General features: G+C 42.9%; 1 long non-coding RNA gene across 1 annotated transcript in view; it reads left to right on the forward strand.

Moving 5' to 3' along the window:
* Positions 1 to 22,159, forward strand: part of LOC115032768 (uncharacterized) — a 197,910-nt gene that overhangs the window by 156,945 nt on the left and 18,806 nt on the right. Inside the window, exon 2 of the long non-coding RNA XR_003838389.2 lies at positions 16,033 to 16,067. This is a non-coding gene — a long non-coding RNA (uncharacterized LOC115032768). The remainder of the gene's footprint in view (positions 1 to 16,032; positions 16,068 to 22,159) is intronic.

The raw sequence follows: 22,159 nt of genomic DNA on the forward strand, positions 1-22,159 counted from the left end.
ACCAATTATCTTTGGTTATAAATGCTAAAATAGTAACACAAAAATCATGTTTTTCATAACATCAAAAAAGGGAATTGCATACATGTAGAAAAAAAAATAGGTCTAAGACAAGCTTGGAATTGCCCCAGACCACAGCAGATTTGTGATGCTCCTGGTGATATGTGCAGCTGAGTTTTGTCTTCTGCCTGTAGTTCTTGGCTAACTGGATACAGGTACAGATGCAGAATAGAGGCAGTGGCTATGGCCTAGAAGCCCGTGCTGCATAGCTCAGACAATCTGACTCTAACAGGCTCTTGGAAATGATCAGTGTAGATACTCTGGGCCCTCATTCTACATGTTGATGTTGAACAAGGATATGATGATGTATGTGTGCCCCAGGAGCTTGTTCTTGGCATCTGACCCTCCAGCAGGCCTCCAAAAACCTAATGGTGTTTCACTTGTCACTTCTAGACCTCTTAGATTCTTCCAGTCCCTCTTCATCTCTCTCTCTCTCCCTCTCCTTTGTCTCTCTCTGCACGCCACCCACCTCTCTCTCTGGCATGGCATGATAGCTTCTACTGATGCTGGGCTCTCACTTCTCTTTAACTACCCCTCCCTCATTGGTCCACTAACATTCTATGTCATAATAACAAAACTTTCACTGTATTATCTGCGTCCATTCAGAAGCCTTAGGTCTCAAGTTAATTCTGTTGGGGGTTGGCATTGTTTGTGGGAGCCACTTCCTTACGCTGACAGTCAAGTTTGAGGCAAGTATATTTTCTTTTGAGAACTTTCCTCGAGGTTTCCTAATCTGTGGAGAGTATATTGGGGTTAACCTTAGACTAATAAACTCAACATTAATAACTACATTTTTTACTTTTTTGAGAGTATGAATGTATATGTTGTGTGTGTGTGTGTGTGTGTGTGTGCACTTACATGCTCCCAAGTACATCATAGGGCACGTGAGGATATCAGAGGACAATTTGTAAGAGTGGATCTATCTGTCTTTCTAACACAGGGCTCCAGAGTTTGAACTTTGGTCATCAGGCCTGGTCACAAACGTGTTTATGCCATCCCACTGGCCCCTAATTATATATTTTTTATATTTCTAATAAGGTTATTTTAAATAATTATTTATAATTAAGGCAAGATGGAAGCAGCCAAATAGAGAGACCTGGCAGAGAGATATTGTAAAAAGAAGTGGCAAGATCAAGGCCCTGTAATAGAAACAAACTTGGAAGAAAGAGCAATTTGCAAATTCATCTGGAATAACAAAAAACCTGAGGTAGCAAAAACTATTCTCAACAATAAAAGAACTTCTGGAGGAATCACCATCCCTGGCCTCAAGCTTGTATTACAGAGCAATTGTGATAAAAACTGCATGGTACTGGTACAGAGATGGGCAGGTAATCAATGGAACAGAATTGAAGACCCAGAAGTGAACCCACACACCTACAGTCACTTGATCTTTGACAAAGGAACTAAAACCATCCAGTGGAAAAAGGACAGCGTTTTCAGCAAATGGTGCTGTTTCAACTGGCAGCCAGCATGTAGAAGAATGCAAACTGATCCAGTCTCATCTCCTTGTACAAAGCTCAAGTCCAAGTGGATCAAGGACCTCCACATAAAACCAGAGACACTGAAATTAACAGTAGAGAAGGTGGGGAAAGAGTCTCGAGTACATGGGCACAGGGGAAAATTTTCTGAACAGAATACCAATGGCTTATGCTCTAAGATCAAGAATTGACAAATGGGACCTCATACAATTGCAAAGGTTCTGTAACAAAAAGGACATTGTCAATACGACAAAACAGCAACCAACAGACTGGGAAAAGATCATAACCAACCCTACATCCAATAGAGGGCTAATATCCAATATATATAAAGAACTCAAGAAGTTAGACTCCAGAAAACCAAATATTAAAAATGGGCTACAGTGCTAAACAAAGAATTTTCAATCGAGGAATACCGAATGTTACCTGACACTATTGTGGATGCCAAGAAGTGCTTGCTGACAGGAGCATGATATAGCTGTCTCCTGAGAGGCTCTACCAGAGCCTAACAAATACAGAGGTAGATGCTAGCAGTCAACCATTGGACTCAGCATGGGATCCCCAATGGAGGATTTAGAGAAAGGTCTGAAGGAGCTGAAGGGGTTTTAAGCCCCATAGGAGGAACAACAATATGAACTAGATCCCCCGCCCCGAGATTCCAGGGACTAAACCACCAACCAAAGAATACACATGGAGGGACCCATTGCTCCAGTCATATATGTAGCCAAGGATGGCCTTTTGGGACATCAATGGGAGGAGAGGCCCTTGGTCCTGTGAAGGCTCAAATGCCTCAGTGTAGGCGTATGCCAAGACAGGTTAAGTGGGAAAGAATGAGGGAACACTGTCATAGAAGCAGGGACAGGGGTGATATGATAGGGAGTTTTCAGAGGGGAAACCAGAAAAGGGGATAACATTTGAAATGTAAATAAAGAAAATATCTCACAATAATAAAGGAAAAACAAAGCAAAATGAATAAAACAAAATACAATTTTCCTGGACATAAAAAAAGAAAGAAATATGGAATATTTGATGAAATTGGTCACAACATGGTCATGATGGTCAGACTGGTACCTCATGGTAAAGTTGGGGAAGCAGGCTACAACCAGAATATTGAATAATCAGCATGGATATTGTTGAAGAAGCTGAACATATATGAACAAGTAGAGATAAATCCTGTTGTTTCTGGTGGGTGAGACCTTAGCAATTTATTTTTGTTGCAAAGGTAAATCTTTGAGGGCTTTGAAAAGGGGGTAAACACAATAAGATTTAAGATTTAGAAAGGCTGCTCTAATAACAATGAGATACACACATTGTCTATCAGACATGTCTATCAGAAAGTCTGATATCCAAAACACTAATAGGATCGAATGTAGGTGCAGATGTGGAGCAACACGAACCCTCATTTGTTGCAAATGGGAGTGAAAGGTGGCACAGCTGCATTTCTTTCTTCTTGTTGAACACATCTGACCCAGCCATTTTACTCTGGTATTTGCTTAAGTGAGTTTAAGATTCACTTCACACAAAAGCCTGCATAAAGATACCGACAGCATCTTCACTCATGATTGCTCAAATTTGGAAGCAACCAACATGCTCTTTAGTCAATGAACAGATAAATAAAGTAGTATATCTAGACAATGGAATATTATGCAGTGACAAAAAGAGACACCAAGACACTAAAAGATACAGAGAGCATGAATGTCCATATTATTAGTCAAAAGACACTCTCATGAAAAGGCTACCCCGGGAAGAGCAACCCCTGATGTGGGAATTGGAGGAAGGGATGGAATTAACAGAATACAGGAAGTTTTGGGGGTAGTGAAACTTCCATGTATTCCACCTAGTGGACACTCGCCATACATTTAAACAAACTTCTGGCATGTGTAAGAGCGAGTCCTATTGTGAAGGGTAGACTTTTGATGAGCCAATGAAGTTCATTAACTTGAACGGAAGGACCACTCTGGTGTGAGTGCTGTAAGTGAGAGAGAATTCATGTGTGGGGACAGGGGAATACGGGTATTCTTTGCATTTACCACCATTTTTTTTTTTTGTGAAACTAAAATTGTTTTAGAAAATAAAGTCTATTAAAGAACAGCAAAGCACTAAATTTGGGGTGTGTGTAAAGAATAGATTGCATGGGATTCAGGAAAGGGACAGTGGCCAGTGAGAAAGAAGATCTTATACTTGCCACTTCAGAGAAGTCAGTGGCTCAGATGAATACTTCGATGCTTTGTAGGATACAGTGTAGTCAAATTTAAGAATTGTTTGGAAGTGATTTTTGCCAAAACCTGCTGATAAAATAAGTGTGGGAATGAAGGAAAGGGAATAAGCATGTGGGACCTTTATTTACAGCCAACAAGTGCATGTCTGTGTGGCAAATAAGTACAAGAGCATGTGTCAATGGATGTGTGTAGAGGCTTGAGGCTGATGTTAAGCATCTTTCTCAATCTCTCGCAGCCTTATATATTGAGACAGAATCTCTCAATGAGCCCAAGGCTTACCAGTCCATCTAGTCTAGCTAGCTAGCTTCCTCATAAAGCAAGGCAGGATCTGCCTCTCCAGGACTGGGATTTCAGTACTGCCCCATCTGAATTCAATCCTTAGGCTTATAAATGCTTTACCTTTTGAGCTGTCTCCTTATCCACAAAGAGAGTATATCACTGTTTCCAAAAATTACATGAAAATAGTGTAGCTTACCAAGATGAATAGATGAGCTTTGAGTAAGAAATGGAGATGGAAGGAGGAGAGGATGACAGAGACAGAGGCAGATAAGGGAGTAAGGGAGGGAGGGAGAGAGGGAGGGAGAGAGAGAGAATCAGGAACTCATGGGTAAATGTATGGATTAATATTAGTGATATAGGTTTGGTATCATCAAAATAAGGATATTGTTTATGCTCATGATACAGAAATCACATGCTGAGACAGGGGCAATGAAGGGCAAACCTAGACTTCGGCAGAGCATCTCTGTGTTTCAGGTAGAAAAGCAGAAAGTGACTCACAAATAGATGTATTCCAATGTCCTCACTACAAGAAGGTTTGGTGCGACAAGGACAAAAAATAAACTGTGGTCCTGTCAAAGCTCAATCATTGGCACTCTGGGTAGAGCCATTTTGTGAAGTTAGCTAGGGTATGAGTCATGATGACTTGAGGAGATGGTGGGAGATAAGGACATGTTCCTGGACAACGTCCAGGCATCTCGAAGGAGATGAATTCTGCAATAAGAGCATGATATAATTTTCTGGAGCAGCAGCAGTATTTTCCCACCATATGCCCATGGCAAGAGGGTCGGGACAGCATTTGCTGAGAATGAGGCTGTCTTCGACATTTACGGGGTAAAGCAAAGATTTAAAACAGTTGTCTTTGAGTTTTGGGGACTAAATTGGTTAGGCATGATAGATTAATGAAAGTGTGGAGACTGGTGCCTACCCATTGAAATCAAGTGCATCCAGCAGGGCTGGAGAATACTACCTAGCAGAGTGGTTTGATCAGGTACACACACACACACACACACACACACACACACACACACGCGCACATGCACACGCGCACACACACACAGTGAGTCAAGTGTTAAACTCATTGATAAATGGGAGGTGGTGGTGGGAGGACTGTAAATGACAGCAATTTATAGGATCAGGTCTTTCCTGTACAATGTCATAGCAGTTAAAGAGGTAGTAAAATACATGGAAGGATATAGCTAAAACACCAAATAAGGAACTGGAGTGGATGAGAAAGAGAGAAAAAAAGTGTGTTTTTGTGTGTGTGTGTTGTATATGTGCACATGTAAAGTGTGTATGTGTTGTATATGTTCACATGTTAAGAGTGTGTTTGTGTGCTGTATATGTGCACATGTAAAGTGTGTGTGTGTATGTGTGTTGTATGGGTGCACATGTAAAGAGTATATGTGTGTGTTGCATATGTGCACATGTAAAGTGTGTGTGTTGTATGTGTGCACATGCACACATGTTTTGACACTGAAGAGGTGGTGCTAATGAGAATGAAGAGGAAGAGGAAGGGAAACGTCACTGAGCATCCCAGTGAGGTTGTTGTCACTCAAGTGGGTAGTCCAGATTAAGGGATGTAGTGGTCAAAAATGCTGGAGTAAATGCATTGGTTGCTTAAAATCACGTGGATAAAGCATGACCACAGGAGGGGGTGGATGAGGTAGGACGAGGGACAGATCATGGGATCTGAGCAGCACAGGGAATAGAGATAACAGGGTGTTGGAGATAGGCCATCTCTGGGGATGTTAAAGTTGTCAAGAATGACAGGAGATGTGGAGAGGAAGACAGTGAGCCAAGTGCTAAAGTCATCAATAAATGAAGGTGGATGGCAGGGAGGACAGTAAAAGATGGCAAGGCAAATAGTGGGTGGTAAAGTCTGATGGCTTGCACTTCAAAGAACCAAGGACTTTGAAGATGGAAGAAGAAATGGCTTGGAGACGCCATGGAAATGTGTGCCTCTCCTGCAGACCCTTTAGTCCTATTAGAAGAAAATATAGCCTCTACTTGAGAAGATTCTATGGCAAGTGATATATTTGGGGACAGTCTGAAAACATGATGGGGAACCAAATGTCACCCAATGGCATGGTGGTTGAGCAGACTGGAAGGAAGTAATAAGATGATTACTCATATGAACAAGATAGTGAAGGGCTTTCTTTGCAGAAGGCACCTCATGCATATTTCTCAGAAATAAGAAAAAGGATGACGTAAGTAAGAAGACATAAAGAGTCTTTACAGATGGATTTGAGATGGATGTAGAAGGAGAAAGTATATGGGCTAAGACATGGAGATCACGGGATGACATGTCAAGGAGCTAAGACTGGGGAGCCACCTTATGTAGACAAAAATCTCAGTGTTTTAGAAATATCACGTGGCTTTAGTGTTGGAGGTTAAAAGATCAGAGTCCACCCTGGAGACATGGAGATTGATTAGCAGTCAGTGAGAAGAGTAGGTAGGGCTTTGCCTCTTAGTGGGAATATTTTAAAGTCTTGTGCAGGTTTTGGAATTGGGTAAACTTCAAGGCTCAGTACTCTTACATGACCTTAAAGGATGGATAAATACATTTTTTTTTGCTGAGAAGTAGGCTAACCAACTGTACTCAGAAAAGGGGCTGGGTATCCTCTGTTACTGTAAAGAGCTAAGAAAGGAGGAGAGGAAATTTGATTTGTTCTCTTCAGTGGTATTTACATCAAGAACTTAAAAGAATAATGCATAAAAAACAATGTATTTCAGGCCAGGGAGGGAAGAGAAGAGAGCTGTATGTAGGATGGTGTCCTTTGGCTACCCCTGTGAGCAGGATCTAGTTCTGCCATTGTGGGTTGTCCTATGTACTACATCAGAACTGTTCCTTATAGAACTGTGCCTGTCATTGGTCCTCCTAGACTGTCTCTTCTTGCTAGTCTTTGCCTATGGTAAATGTCTGGACGATAGTTTTTCAGAGACTCCTTCTACCACATGACTTGAATCTGGAGCCATCTTTGTAGGTAAATGATTAGAAGTACTCTGTTATGTTGGGGTTTAAAAAAAAAAAAGTAAAGTGCAGTCACAAACACCTTTTCAGGACATTAAAAACCATGAGCCCTGGAAGGGAAACAAAGTGCCACTTCTGAGGTTCCTTTCTATTTTCTCAATCAGGGTCAAATTCAGTTTCATTCCCTTGGTTTTCAAGGGATTTCGTCTCCTTCTATCTAACAAAGAGGACCCCGAGTTGTCCCCGTCCCTGAACATGGGAAATGGGAAATCGTCTCTTTGTGTCCAGGTGACTTGAAATGGGGGAACCTTGGAAAGAACATAGTTCAGTTGTGGAAGTGACAATGACCTGGAAGCCTAGCTATGGTGTTTGAATCTTAGAGATGATGACAGTGGCTAAGAGAATCCGAGACATGTAGGGAAGTGTCATGATTTGATCTGGTTCTTGTATATGGGTTGTGGAAATGGACGGTGTCTCTCTTCGGCTGAAGTCATTATGTGGGACAATGTCGTCTCGGAGACTGAAGCTACATATGAGCCACTTACAATCTTCTCTTGAGTGAGGGGCCTCAGCATCTTCCCCAGGCTTCTGGTCTGGAATAATTATACTTATAAGCAGGAAGCTATTTTTTCTTTGTTAATTCTCTTTGAGTACATACAGTGACAGACATGGATCCTGACCAGTTACAAATTCAAGTTCTGTAGATTCAATGCTGGGCCTGAGACTACCAACCTTCCCTGGAGTGACGTTTTGCTTTTGGAGACAACCTCTGTCTAATTCAAGAGCCTATTTTTAGTAGCCAAGATGAAATTTAAACCAAGATATTTATTTTATGTTTTAGGTGTATGAGTGTTTTGCCTGCATGTATGTATGTTATCACATGCATGCTTGGAGCCTGCAGAGGTCAGAAGATGGCATCAAATCTCCTGGAACTGGAGTTATAAATTGTTGTAAACCACTATATGGATAAAATCTGGGTCCTCTGGAAAAGCAATAAGTGTTTTTAACCCCCGGACTGTTTCTCCAACTGCAGCCAAGATGTCATTTTGATGCATACCTTACTCATGGCTTTAAATTTTAAACCCTTCCTAGCTTGCTTCCATCATTACATCTCTAACTACATCATTCATATAGCTCACAGTCACCTCTCATCCATATAACACACATGGCATGATATTCTTATCTAAGAGACTTCACATAGAATCATAAGTCCTCTCCACATTACTCCACAGCATGCATTCTTACACCTGGCATGACACAACAACTGCAACATGTTTACCCATGACGTGTTATTTTTATCCCATTCTTCCTGGGCTGCATACTCCATTGCCATAGGGGCATGAGACAACCACACACTATGTCCTTAAGCTTTGCAGCCATATTTGACCAGCCTTCTTCTGGAGTCAGTGCACCCAGGGTTGGTCCTGCCAAAATTATTGGAAAGGCGATAGTGTGTCTAAAAAGGAATTAAAAGTTAATATATATAAAGAGGCAAGGGAGGGTGAGAGAAACAGAAATGATTTGGAAAATATCTCTAGGATTTGAAAACAAATGTATGATATTCGATCCCTTCATGATCCTTTTGTGGCGCTCATGTTGCTAAATATTGCTTGATGGAGAAAATATTTGGCAAGAACTGTGAGTTTTATTTAGAGTTTTGGGAGAGTCGGGGGGGAAGCTTCTGAACAAGGAGTGAGCTGGCGTGGCCAGGAGAGGAGAAGAGGCTGGGCCTGGAAGACTTTAGTGGGAATGGGAGACCAGGACCCCAGTCCCAAGAGATCCAGGATGAGTACCAGTCCACTCAAGCAGAAGAGAGCCTGACCTTGGTTCAGGCTGGCTCAGAGAACCAGCTTCGCTGCATGCTTTCCCTGATCTCACCTGTAGGTGGCACCTTCCTGCTGACTGTTCTAGCTGCCAAGCAACCACTTCTGATATCCTCCTGAAGGACATTGTGGAGAGTCATGTGGGTACCGGGGTCCTCCTCTATCTCTCTGCTGATGTTTGTTCTGTTCTACTTCATCTCTTTGTCTTGTTTTTGGTGCTGGGCAAATGAACCCAGGGCTTCCTGTGTGCTAAGCAACTGCTCTAGCATACAAGTTCCACTACCCAGACTATAAGTGTGGCTGGTTTTGAAGGCCCAACTCCAAACCTTCTCCAACAACAGACTTGGACCCTTTCCTTGACCCCATGACCACTCTTTAAAGCTCTGTTAGCACCAACAACCTCATGGTTTACCAATTCATTATTATATATGCAAATTTGCCACGTTCAACAAGGCAGCTATGATTCTGCTACTTTAGGGTCAAAAATAGCCAACAATAATATGACATTACAGTTGGGAAATGTATCATGTAATAAAATATTATGGTTGGCTGTGGAAGATATTAATGATAATGCATCACAGTTGTAAGACTGTGCAGAAGCAAGATGAAGGGTGTGTGTGTCAGAGAACAAGAATCATCGCAGGAAAGACAGGTGTTATTCCATATAACAAGAAAAGGGGAGGAAGAGAGAAAACTTGAATTGTGCATCTGGGATAGTGAGTGAGCTTACCCCTTTTCTTATGTCATTTCAGATATGCAGGCATGGGCTCCTAGAGGAAGCACAGCTCTGGCCCTGAGTTCATGGCACTTTTTGGAGCAGATGCAAAGGCCCAGGCCTTCTGACAACTGTAGTTATAACCAGTGCTGGCTGGTGCCAGAAAGCCAGATTGCCATTCCAATGCTATATTGATCCGAAGCAAGGTAGCAGGACTTAGTAGAGACTTTTCTCCAGTCAATTGCCTGGGGATGAGCTTTGCAAGGGCTGAACAATGGCAGGGAGCCCCAGGCTGGTCTCTGTAGGTAGTGGCTCTTCTCCTTCCACTCCTACAACAGCTTGGAGTAGAATTAATTGGTGATGGTGGTAAATGCAGTGAGGAGGGAGGCTGGCCTCTTATTGTGACTGCGCCTTCTGTGGCTCAGTTTACCAATCTTTTGATAATCATCCCTTACCATCCGTCTTCCGGGTACCATTCACTGTGTGTATGTGTGCATGTGTGTGTGTGTGTATGTATGTGTGTGTGTGTGTGTGTGTGTGTTTGTGTATGTGTCTGTGTGAATAAGTTCAAATACCGGATAACTTTTACAATCTTAGTGTCACAGACTTTGGGACTGAGTAATCCTTAGGGTACCCAAGTGCCACCATTTTATTGTTGATGGTGACTTGAGGTATGGCAAGGAGCAAGAACTTGACTAAAGCCATAAGACAAACTGATAGCTGAGATGGGTCTCAGAACCCTCCTGGGACAGGCCAGGATGACTTTACCCAGATCCATCCCAATTTGAAATCAGAGTCTCTGGCTGCAGCTCCAACAGCATTCCGGAACCGAGCTGTAAATTCTGAGCCCTGCAGCCTCTCTGCTCTGACATTTGTTGTGTTTTACTGCCAAATGCTCCTGCTCGGAGATGCCATCTCCGGAGGGAGAAATTCTTGAAAGAGACACCCTTTCCTCCTTCCCAAATTAGGAGTTAATTAGTACCAAAATGTGCATGGTGGGGGTGTCTTAACTGGCCTCGAAAGGGCTTCCCAAAGCAGAAAAGTGCCTCCCTTTCGAAAGGCGTCTAATTGTGCTCGCATCTCTGTTTGGAGAAGGGAGTCTCTTCGTCTGGGCCAGGCACCCTCAGGGACGGATCTGTTAACTCGCTGTCACCTCCTTTTGAGATAGTATCATCTTGTAACCCTGAGCAATAAAATGAGTAATTGTGGGCCTTTTGAAGCCAGGCCCTACACCCAAGCCAGTTTGTTTACCCTGGAAGGCCTTGGTCAGCCTGTCACTCTGTCCCTTGTGCATTTGCTGAGAGACCTCTTTCTCCCTCGAAGCTGTCAGGATGCCCTCGGCTCCTTGTTCACGTTCTGTTTGGTCTGAAAATGCCCCAGTCCAGAAGTAAAATTCTTTACCCCCGATGTGTGCTTCTCCTCCTGGGCAAGCTTCCCCTTCGTGGGAATTTGAAGAAAGTCATTTCAGTTAGAATGCAGATTTCCTAGAGAAGTAGCATGACTCCCAATTCCATTCTTGACCCCTTCTTTGCTGTCCACCAGGCCAGCTGAGAGCTGTGTGTGTTGGGAGTGGGAGTGGTATTTGGGGGTCCTGAGTCCAGGGGGGTTTCTGCTGGGCTCAAGAACCAGCATTTGTATCCCTCAGAATTTAAATGAAGGTCCCAAAAGACAAAAGTAATGAAGATTTACTGAAGCTGCCATTGTCTGATAATTCAATACCAGCTCATTATTAGAACCATATTTATTGAGGTTTAATCACTATGAAGCGGGCAGCTCTGGCACAGCTGTCAAACCGCATGCAATGTGTTCTTAATAATTAATCAGTACAGTATCTTGTCATCCTAACGTTCATCGTGGGTTTGGGTGTGTTTTAAAAGAGATGCAGTGAGTGTGTTTTTGGAACTTGCTGGTCTTTTGTTTTTCATAACTTGCTCAGATCCTTAAAAAACAAAAAACAAAAAACAAAAAAAGAGCAAGGAAAAAAACCAGATTTCTCCTTAAACTCTACTCCTGCATCCTCACGGCAGTGAGTGCGGTTCTTGGAATGTGATTGAAGCTTCCAGGATCCAGCATTGAGCTGCTGCTTATGTTTGGTGTTCAAAAACAAGAATAAGCTCCCCACCTCCACTCCTACCCCCTACTCCCATGCATTTGGGATTTATTTTCCTTTTGTGGAATCTGCAGGCACCCAGGGATGGTGGGGGTGGTTCTGCCCATGAAGCTGCCAGCTCAACATGTCACAGATATCACAGCAAGGCACCCAGGCAAAAGTTGTTCTCCCTCCCTCCCTCCCTCCCTCCCTCCCTCCCTCTTTCTTTCTTTCTTTCTTTCTTTCTTTCTTTCTTTCTTTCTTTCTTTCTTTCTTTCTTTCTTTCTTTCTTTCTTTCCTTCCTTCCTTCCTTCCTTCCTTCCTTCCTTCCTTCCTTCCTTCCTTCCTTCCTTCCTTCCTTCCCATCTTTTCTTTCCAGTCTAAAGAGGTGACTGCATTGAGAAAGCTGTGGTTTTTTGAAAAAGTCTTCAGGGTGAAACTAGATGTGTACTGCTTTCTCCACTTGGGCTGGGGAAGGTCAAAGGAGAGCTGGGAGGAGTTTGGAAGAACATCACTCAGTGGATGGTCCTTTTCATTTTTCTAGTGTCTTTTTGAATCCTGGTACTAGGGGGTATTAATTTAATATTGAGATTACCTTAGGTTGATAAGTAACAGGCAGGTCTGGGGTAAATGAGCATGGGTTGAAATCTAGGCTCCAATGCCAGGCAGCTATTTGGTCCCAAGAAGTTATTTGTTCTTAATAAGCTTCACGTTTTTCACTTCCAAGATGGCAGGCATAATGTTGGTAAGTGCTTCCTAGGTTCTTGTGGAAGGCTGATGAAGTGATTCTAGCAAGAACTCCACCTACTCCAAAAAAGGTGTGAGTGGCAAATGATGGAGGATCTGTATCTATGTCCCTTTGTCCATCCTTTCTCCCAGCCTTAGAGTCTGCAAGCATGAGCATGGTTTCTTAGTGATTTTACAATGTCAGAGAAAGCCTGCTGAAGACTCCTGTAAACTCACTCATCCCCAGTCCCTACCAACCTTTGCCTAAGGCCTCATTCATTGACCATTCTGTCCCTTAGTGAGTATTTGATAATGTTTGAAGATATTTTCAGTTATGACAACTGTGGGGGGTGGGGGTGCAGCTTGTGGGTAGAAGCAAGAGATGGCATGAAACATCCCACAATGCACCAGTCAACAGCATCCCCCTCCCCCAACCTCCCTTCTCCCAGGACAAAGAATGCTCACACTTCTATCAGGTAGGAGGCTCTAATGAGCCTGAGTCTACATTCGCATGCTGGCATTCTCTGGAAGGGTTACAAAAGCATGTGTAATTCACACTTGGGAAGACCCTGGTACACTAGAACAAGAGAGAAAGCGCCATTCGGTCTGCTAACTTCATATAGCCATCTATTGTTTCCTGGGAATTCACCAAAAGCAATGAAGACACTCTCTTCAACTCCAGCTCTGCACTCTGTGTTGGGGCTGATGTTTCTGGCCAAACATCAGGCACTTAGTGTTCCCTAGTATCCCCATGAAGCCACTCAGGCAGCCAGAAATGGGGTCCCTGGCTCCCCACCATGCCTAAAGCAACTTCCTGGAATCCCTGAGCTCCTTACTAGCTCCATTCACTGTTATAGAGACCCAGATTCTAAATTTAGCCTCTGGACAAACGGCTCCACAGCCACTGCTGAGTGCCTTCAGGGAGAATACCCTATGTGACAGACAGCATGGCAGGCAGCTTGCCATGCTTACCGTGTCCCTTGGATGCCGGTGGCAGCCACGAGTGCTGGGCTTCAGAAATTACTCCTGCTGTGTCCCCCATCTGCTGCCCCAACCAGATTATCTGGGAAATTATCATCTGTGGCTCTGCCCAGGATGAAATTAAAGGTTTAAGGGTGGTTGGCACATCTTGTTTTTCTGTAGGCAAATTAGGTCCAAAGATTATCCCTGTTTCAGGGGATCTGCATAGCCCATTTCCATGGGGAAAATCCAAAGTGCAGGCTTTGGGACATCTGCACTTGTAGGGGGCTGAACCCAAAAGCAGAGAGAAGGAATGAGGGATGATGCCAGCTGGACCCAAAACTGAAAAGACTGAGCAGTGTGTTCCTAAGGTTTTGCAAAGAGTGTTTCTCCCTCTCCATTTCTGAGGCCTTGATTTGAGTGAGAAATGGATGCCCTCGTCTCTGCCCCCATCCTGTAATTCATGTTATTTCAACTTGGTAGAGTGTCATACACTCACTCTATTGCAAACATAAGGTTCACCCATCAACATTCCACTCTTCTGCTCTCGTGAACCTCATGAGATGCAAATGAGGCAGGTGGCTAATTATGCTTTGTAGATAAGTAGAGGCTCAAGGACAACGGAAGTGGGATCACAGGCATGAGCCACCACTGAACTATGCTTGATGTCAGGTCCAACTTCTTGTATTTATAGGATGTCATGCAACCAGGGCCAGCTTCAAGCTTGCTATGTAGCCAAAGGTGCCCTTGAACACCTGATCCTCCTGCTTCCAACTTCCCAAGTGCTGGGATTACAAGAATATGTTGCTATGACTGTTTAAAAAAACATTGTTAGTACTCTGTTTCCTACCTTACCCCTCTGGGTGTTGAGAATGCTTGTCCCCCAACCCCAGTCCCTAGTGTACTTGGAACAAATTCAACAACAGTTGATGAAAGGTGTCAGAATGTATCAGATACTCAACCCTTCACCTGTGATACCACATGTGACCAGTGGCTTCCAAGTTTTTATTTCGAGGACCCTGAAGCCCTTTGAGACTGTGGTGAGAAGCCCAGAACCTCTGGCTACAAAAGCATTCAGATACACATGTTTGCCTGATATCTTTGGGAAGCCATAGATTTATGGAAGTTTACAATTGTGCTTTGCAAGGCCATGCCGTTCATTGTCAGGAATCTGGTCTGAATGTATCACCATGTCCTGGTAAAACAGAAAAGCACTTTCTAGGGCACAGAGACAGGGGAGATGTATATAATGAAGGAAGAGTTTTTTCCAGATAGCTCTACTGTGCCTGTAGGCTCTGAGGTCTGAGGACCCCTAATATCTGGGCATTACAGATGGCATGGAAGGCATTAGGGATCTTACAAATGACACCAGAAAGAAGATGCTGAAAAGGCCATGAGGACATGATGAATCCTACCTGGTGCTGGAAGAGTCATCAGGCCATGGTGGGCTACCTGAGAATACATTGTCAATTCTGCATGTAGAAACAACCAGAGGCAAGGATTCTGGCATATTCCTATTTTTAAAAAAGGAATGCTTCAATGCTTCAGGGAGCTAACTGAAACCGTGTGTAGTCACATATTGTTTTTCTCAGAAAAAGCTCCTAATTAGGCCAATTCTGTATCATTCCTGTGGATGCATAGGAAAGGAAGCTGTCACAGTGAATAGATAGCTCCTATTTCTCAGAAGAATGAAGAGCAGCAGGAGACCACCTTGGGACAGACCCCACATACTTCAGATTTGTGGTTTAGAGTTGTCAAAAGCACCAAGACACACTCAGTGCAGACTTACTGGATATAAAACCTTGGTTCTAGAATCTGCAGCCCAACAGTGAGCTTCCTATCAAACAGGCCTGTGTCTGTCTTTGCTTTTCAGGTGCTTTAAAATTTTGGGGTTAAGGGTGGGGATGGGGGTGCTATGTGGGCATGGGGAACGTAGGGGTGTGAGTGGGGGTGTGGGGTGAGGGCACAGGGGTGGGAATGGGGGTGGGGTGAGGTATTGTTAGTCACCACAGGCTCCTTCCTCAGCTTAGATGGGAACTCTGCTACTCACACAGTCTAGCACTCAGAGCCTTCAGTGGCAGGCATCCTAGAAGCCTAGTTGGGTTTCAAAACTTAGGTAAGCAGTGCTTTCAGTAAGGGCAACAATTATGTCCCCCCAAACACACAGAAGCATCAGAATTCACAGCATGTGTTTTACAAGGGCAATAAAGTTTTATATGCAGCTCAGTGAAATACCGAATACAGCCAATTATCCACCAAAATAAACTGATGGGAGAAAGAATAGCTATATTTGGCTCAGGCTTAATTATTTTGCATCTGAACTTTTCAATTCCCTGTAATAAAATTCCATTCTGCCCTTATTTCCTGGTTAGGTTACTTAATCTCAACTTTGGTAACTGAGGCCTTGAGTGTAGTAGACTGTCCAATGTCAGTGGTAAGAAAATGTGGAAGGTTTGACATCACTTACAACATTACACACAACATAAAATTTAACAACTTGAAACAGGCTTTCATTGCTCTTTAAAGAGACTGTATGGCTTTTTAAGATCTAAAAATTAATCAGCTTCGAAGACTCATACCTTTTCGAAAATTCCTAGATTTTTACTCTTAGCTTGGGATGTAAGAGACCATCTCTGATTCTGTCTTTACCTCTCCCTTTCATACAAAAAAAAATGCAGTTTAACCTTTTTTCAATTTGTTTTTTTCCTTTAATGGCAGATGAATGGACATGGACATCATATTGCCTTACTGAGGTAAGAAAATTGTGGGGAGATGAAGGAAAATTGAAAATGATATCAGATTTGGCCTAAATGAAGGTATTCAGGGAGTGGGAATCAGTGAGTGGCCCCTCAGGAAAGCTTTGACCAAAAGTCTTTTTCAAAGATATGCTTGTCAGCCTGTATTCCATTGCTCCCTGACACCTGATCATCTCATTAAACACCACATATACTTCAGCAGTTTTGGCCCTTAAGGGCCTTTAATAAGGTCGTTTTCCATAGGTCAGTACTGAGGTCAAAGAACAACTGGGCAGAGAGGGTGGCAAGTGTGGGTTATGGCTGAATGTGGGGCTGAGCCTGGGGAAAGTTGGTGGTTTCTACTTCTGTCACAGTGACACCTTACAGAGGGGGAGTGAGTGCATGGAACACAAAAATATGTTCCCTCTGCATTTGTATTCTCAGCGTGACTTGGAGCCTGGGCCCACATCAGTGGGTGACTGTTGATAATGCGGCATTACACTGTCTTCACACAGTGTTGGCATAGATTTCCTTATGGAAAGGCATGGGTTGGGAAGGCTTTGCTAGCCATGGGACAGAGGTATGCTGTGCGCTCTTGCAGGAAGACTGTGGACAGGTGAGTGCTGGGGACTAAGTGGCCACAGTATGGCTCTTTCAAGATCCATCTGAAGTGTCATGTTCCTGGAGCTTTCTATGAGCACTTCCCACTCTGGAACAGAATTTTCTTTGTGAACAAACCTTCCCTGGAAGCAACCTCCTTTTTGGCATGGCATTACTGCCAAAATAGGGCAGGCAGGAGCATTTTGCCCTAACATGTTTCCGTGCCTTGGTCAAGGGCTGCTTTAGAAATCTCAGCAATTCCTTTGACTTTCTGACTTCTGTGATCTCTTATATAAAGCAGAGGGCAAAAGCTGGTGAGTTAGATAATGGTCACATCTTGTTTTATGAAGCCACTCACTTGGTCTTCTTTATTTCAGGTCCAAGAATCAAAGACTAGGGTTTGGGTAGCATCTTGTTTTTGTCAACCTCAATTTTCTAAAAAGAAGTTCAACACACTATGGTACCCTGATAACAATCTGACACCAGCCTCTGTTCTAGGTTATGTCTCGCAGGCAGCTCAGACAGGTCACTCTTCTTGGCTTCTAGTTCTATCTATGGGACTTTTGGAAAAATGAGTTCCTTGTACCTGAGCAAGGATGAAAGGCACCATGGCTAGCACCAAAAGTAGTTATGTTAGAAAAGTTTGCAACATATTATAAAAGGGTGAAATAGAAAGATGTTTAAACTTGAATCATCTAATATACAACCATCCCCATATACACAATATACATACACAGACACACAACACCCAATATGCACATACACACATGGAGATGTGCACATGCATACATACAATATATAAATGCACACACACATACACACATGCACATTCACACACACAATATATATACATATACATGCAATATATACATACACACATGTAGCTGCACACATATATACACAGAATAGACACATGAACACACACACATACATACATGCACATATACACAATTCATAATACAAACATATGTACACATATACACACAATGCACATATACACATAACTACATACAAATACATGCATATAATACATATATATGTACAAGTGTTAAGGCAGATACATATACATGCAATACACACATACACCTGCATGCATATAAACACATATGCATAATATACACATGTATGAACATGCACATATATACATATAACACACACGTATACACACATGTATACATATGCACACATGTGAACATATATAGATACACACAATACACTATACCCCCTAATATATACATAAACAATATACACATATTCACATATGTGCATAATACATACATATTTACATATATATGTGCACACACAGTTTTAAATTTAGGTTCTGCATTTGAAAGCATTTTAGGGGAAGTTTTATTTTTGTAGCAGAGGCGAACAGGATCTACAGAAGTTCCCATGCATCCTGTCTCAAAACACTTGCCCTCTCCTGCCATCAGCATCAGCACATGGCACATCGGCTACAGCTGTTGAATCTACCCTGATATGCATATTGTTCAAAGTCTCCAGTTTACATTAGAGAGTCCTTCTGGTGGTGTTTATCCTATTGGTTCCCACAAATTATGAGAACCTGTATTCACCAGTGCAGTTTGTTTTTTCATGAAGGCAATTTGGGCAGAATCAGCCTTCTCAATTCAAAATAGCTTTTAAAGAAAATTTGCTACTTCAACTCTTTTAATTAAAAATGTAAGATATGAATTTATTGACATTCCTTTTGGAATTATATTAAGTCCTCTTGGACCAAATGAATGGGGACAGCAATGGGCTATCTTTATAAAACAGTTAATCCACAGCTGGGAGAACCAGAGGCAATGGAACATTTTTATTGCTTGCTTATCTCAAATCCCCCACATAATTTTATGAGAAAGGTCATTAAGCTTGTAGACACTACATGATCTTTTTCCTCAGACCGTTTCTGAAACAGCATTAGTTTTTCACACTTCTTTACTTTTCAAACATTAAGAAAGCCTTAATCAATGCTTTTCCATAAAAAGCAAAGGAATAGGTTTCCCATCATAAAACGTTATATTGTTTACACAAAAACTGCAGTGAACCCCATAAAACTCTAGGATTTCCCAGTGGGGTCCTGGAGGGCCACTTGGCCATGGTAGGCGCCACACTGGTTCCTAGTGCTTACACAAAGCCTTCAGCATAAGGAAGGCCTCTGGAGCCAGCCGTTACTAATAGGCTATTCAAGGGTACCATAGCAAACAGGCCTGAGAGAGACACCTCTGAGCAACTAGGAAAACAATGTGAGGTGGAAAAGTGACACCCAGACAGTGTCACACGGGTCAGTTGTGTCACCATCACCATACGAGGAGGTCACAGCACTTCTAGCTCTCTGGAACCCCTGCTGAATCCTTAGGTGGCAGCAGTTTTCAGGATGGGTCTTTGGGGAGGAGGGGGTATAACATCTTCCCAGAAAGGGACTGTCCAGTGCTATCCCACTTTCCTAGAAATTGCTTGTTCTTTCAAAATCTTCCATTAGGTGTCAGTGACTCTTAAAATATTAATGGTGAGATATTCAGCTTAACCCCTGAAATTTAAAGAAACGGAGCCCAGATGCTTTGAAAAAATAAATCATTATTTTCAAAGGACTGTTTTTCATGGTAGAAATCAGAAACAAGATTGAAAGGTTAATTTCTGCTTTTCTTCGAGGTACTTTGACAAAATGTGAAGCTTGGATCCTTGTTGCCACTCCTGCAAAATAAGTTATTCATATCTGTCTCTCTAAAGAATTGTCTGCACATGGAATACTTTTACAAATACGAATTTTTTAGTATGTATTTTTATTGATTTTTTTCATATAATATACTCTGATCACAGTGACCCTGGGGATGATGGATGGGAAGGGACTTGCTACTGCTGTTTCACTGACTGGACTTTTACCCAGCAGCCTTCTAGACGTCCAGATTTATGCCTGTGGATCAGTGCTGCGCTAAACCTTAGTCAGAAAACGTTCTCTGAGTGGACAACAGTAATGCAGAGACTCAGAGCTGGCCAAAGCATCAAGGATAAGTGACAGGCTGAGTGCTCAGCTCTAAATACAACACCTATATTACCTCCCTCCAAGGTTCAGGAAGCATAATGTAAGAGGGGCTAGAAATAATAATATAAGAGGGAGGAGGAGAGGTTGGGGAGGAGAGTTGTGAAACACTGTCTACTGGATATGACGTGGCCCTCTTACACATGAAGTCGCTGCAGCTATAGTAACAGCTATGAGACCCACGGAAGAGCAAGCTACCATGATTGGTCAATATTAGAGCAGGTTGCATCACTACCCTCCTCCTCCTCCTAGTCTTCCTCTTCTTCCTCCTCCTCCTCCTTCTCCATCTTCTTCTCTTCCCCCCTCTCCTTCCTCCCTTCCTTTCCTCCCACCTCTCTTTGATAAGCTTTCAAAGCGATGAAACAGTCGCTCTATCTCAGCTATTGTGCTCTGAACACCATCTCCATTTAATAACATGATTTTATTTATTTCTATTCCAAATGTTACTCCTCCCTTCCTAGTCCCCCCCTCTTTGAGTTCCTCTCCCTTCCCACTCTGCTTCTGAGAGAGTGCTTCCCCCTCCCCAACCTCAGCTCCCTGCCAGCATCAACCTTCCCTAGGTCATCAAGTTTCTACAGGATTGGACACATCCTCTTTCACGGAATCCAGACAATGCAGTCCTCTGCTTCATGTGTGCCTGGGGCCATGGACCAGCCGATGTATGCTCTTTGGTTGATGGCTAAGTCTCTGGGAACTCTGAGGGGTCTGGGTTAGTTGATACTTCTTATGGTGTTGCAATCCCCTTTGGCTCCTTCAACCCTTCCCATAACTCTTCCATATGAGTCTCCAAACTCAGTTCAACGGTTGACTGTAAGTATCTGCCTCTGTCTCAGTCAGCTGCTGGTACAGTCATGCTAGATTAGACTTTTGTCTGCAAGCGCAACATGGCATTAGTAATAGTGTCAGGGATTGGTGCCTTCCCATGGGACAGATCCCAAGTTGGGCTGGTCACTGGATGGACTTTCCTTCAGTCTCTGCTCCATTTTTGTCCCTGCATTTCCTCTAACAATTCTGGGTCAAAATTTTGAGATGGGTGAGTGGCTCCATGCCTCCTCTGTGGGCCATGTCTATCTACTGGAGGTGGTCTCTTCAGGTTCTATCTCCCCACTGTTGAACATTTTAGCTAAGGTCATTCCCCTTGAGTCCTGGGAGCCTCTCACATCCCATATCTTTGGGAATTTTCTAGAGGTTCCTCCTGCCCCTATGCCTCACTGTTGAATCTTTTTATTCATTCTCCTGGCCCTCTGGGCTTTTATCCTGCCAGATCTTTTCCCCCTCCCCCTTCCATCTCCCACCCAGGTTCCTCCTAGAATGCATTGGCACAGGGGAAACTTTTCTGAACAGAACACCAATGGCTCAGGTTCTAAGTGGGACCTTATGAAACTGAAAATCTTCTATAAGACAAAGGACACTCTCAATAGAATGAAACACCAATCTACAGATTGGGAAAAGATCTTCACTAACCCTACATCTGATAGAGAGCTGATATCCAAAATATACAATGAACTCAAGAAGTTAAATTCCAGAAAACCAAATAACCCAATCAAAATATGGGCTACAGAGATAAACAGAGAATTCCCAACTGAGGATCTCAATGGCTGAGAAGCACTTAAAGAAATGTTCAACATCTTTAGTCATCAGAGAAATGCAAATCAAAATAACCATAAGATTCTACCTTATACCAATTAGAATGGCTAAGATAAAAATCTCAAGTGATAGCATGTGTTGGTGAGGATATGGAGAAAGAGGAACACTCCTCCATTGTTAGTGGGATTGCAATCTGGTAAAGCACTCTAAGAAATGAATATGGAAGTTCCTCAGAAAATTGCAAATCATTCTACCTGAAGGCCCAGATAAACTGTTCCTGGGAATATACCCAAAAGATGCTCCACCATACCACAAGGACACATGCTCCACTATGTTCATAGCAGCTTTATCTGTGATAGTCAGAAGCTGGAAACATACCAAATGTCCCACAAGGGAAGAATGGATACAGAAAACAATGGAGTACTATTTAGACAATAGAGTACTATTCAGCTAGTCAAAACAAGGGTGTCATGGATTTGAAGTCATGGATGGAACTAGAAAATATCATCCTGAGTGAGGTAACCCAGACCCTAAAGGACATGCATGGCATGTACTCACCGATAAGTGGATATTAGTCTAAATGCAGAGAATACCCATGCTACAACACACAGACCACAAGAAGCCCAAGTATGAATGCTTCAATCCTACTTAGAAGGGGGGACAATATAATCCCATCTCTGTACTTGGTGCTGAATACGTAGCTGATGACAGGAGGTATGAATGATGATGTGTTCTAAACAGCCTATTGGCTAGTGGAGTAGATAGTTTACAAGGCACCACCATCAAATGCAAACCTAGAGCCATGCAAGGAAACCCGAGGATAATGTGATTAGCTTATGGGGACCAAGGGAGAGAAATCTTTCTGTGAGTCTGTGTTGCTCAA

The sequence above is a fragment of the Mus caroli genome, unplaced genomic scaffold (assembly GCF_978045245.1).
Source record: "Mus caroli unplaced genomic scaffold, Mus_caroli_1 scaffold_14, whole genome shotgun sequence".
Taxonomy (NCBI): domain Eukaryota; kingdom Metazoa; phylum Chordata; class Mammalia; order Rodentia; family Muridae; genus Mus; species Mus caroli.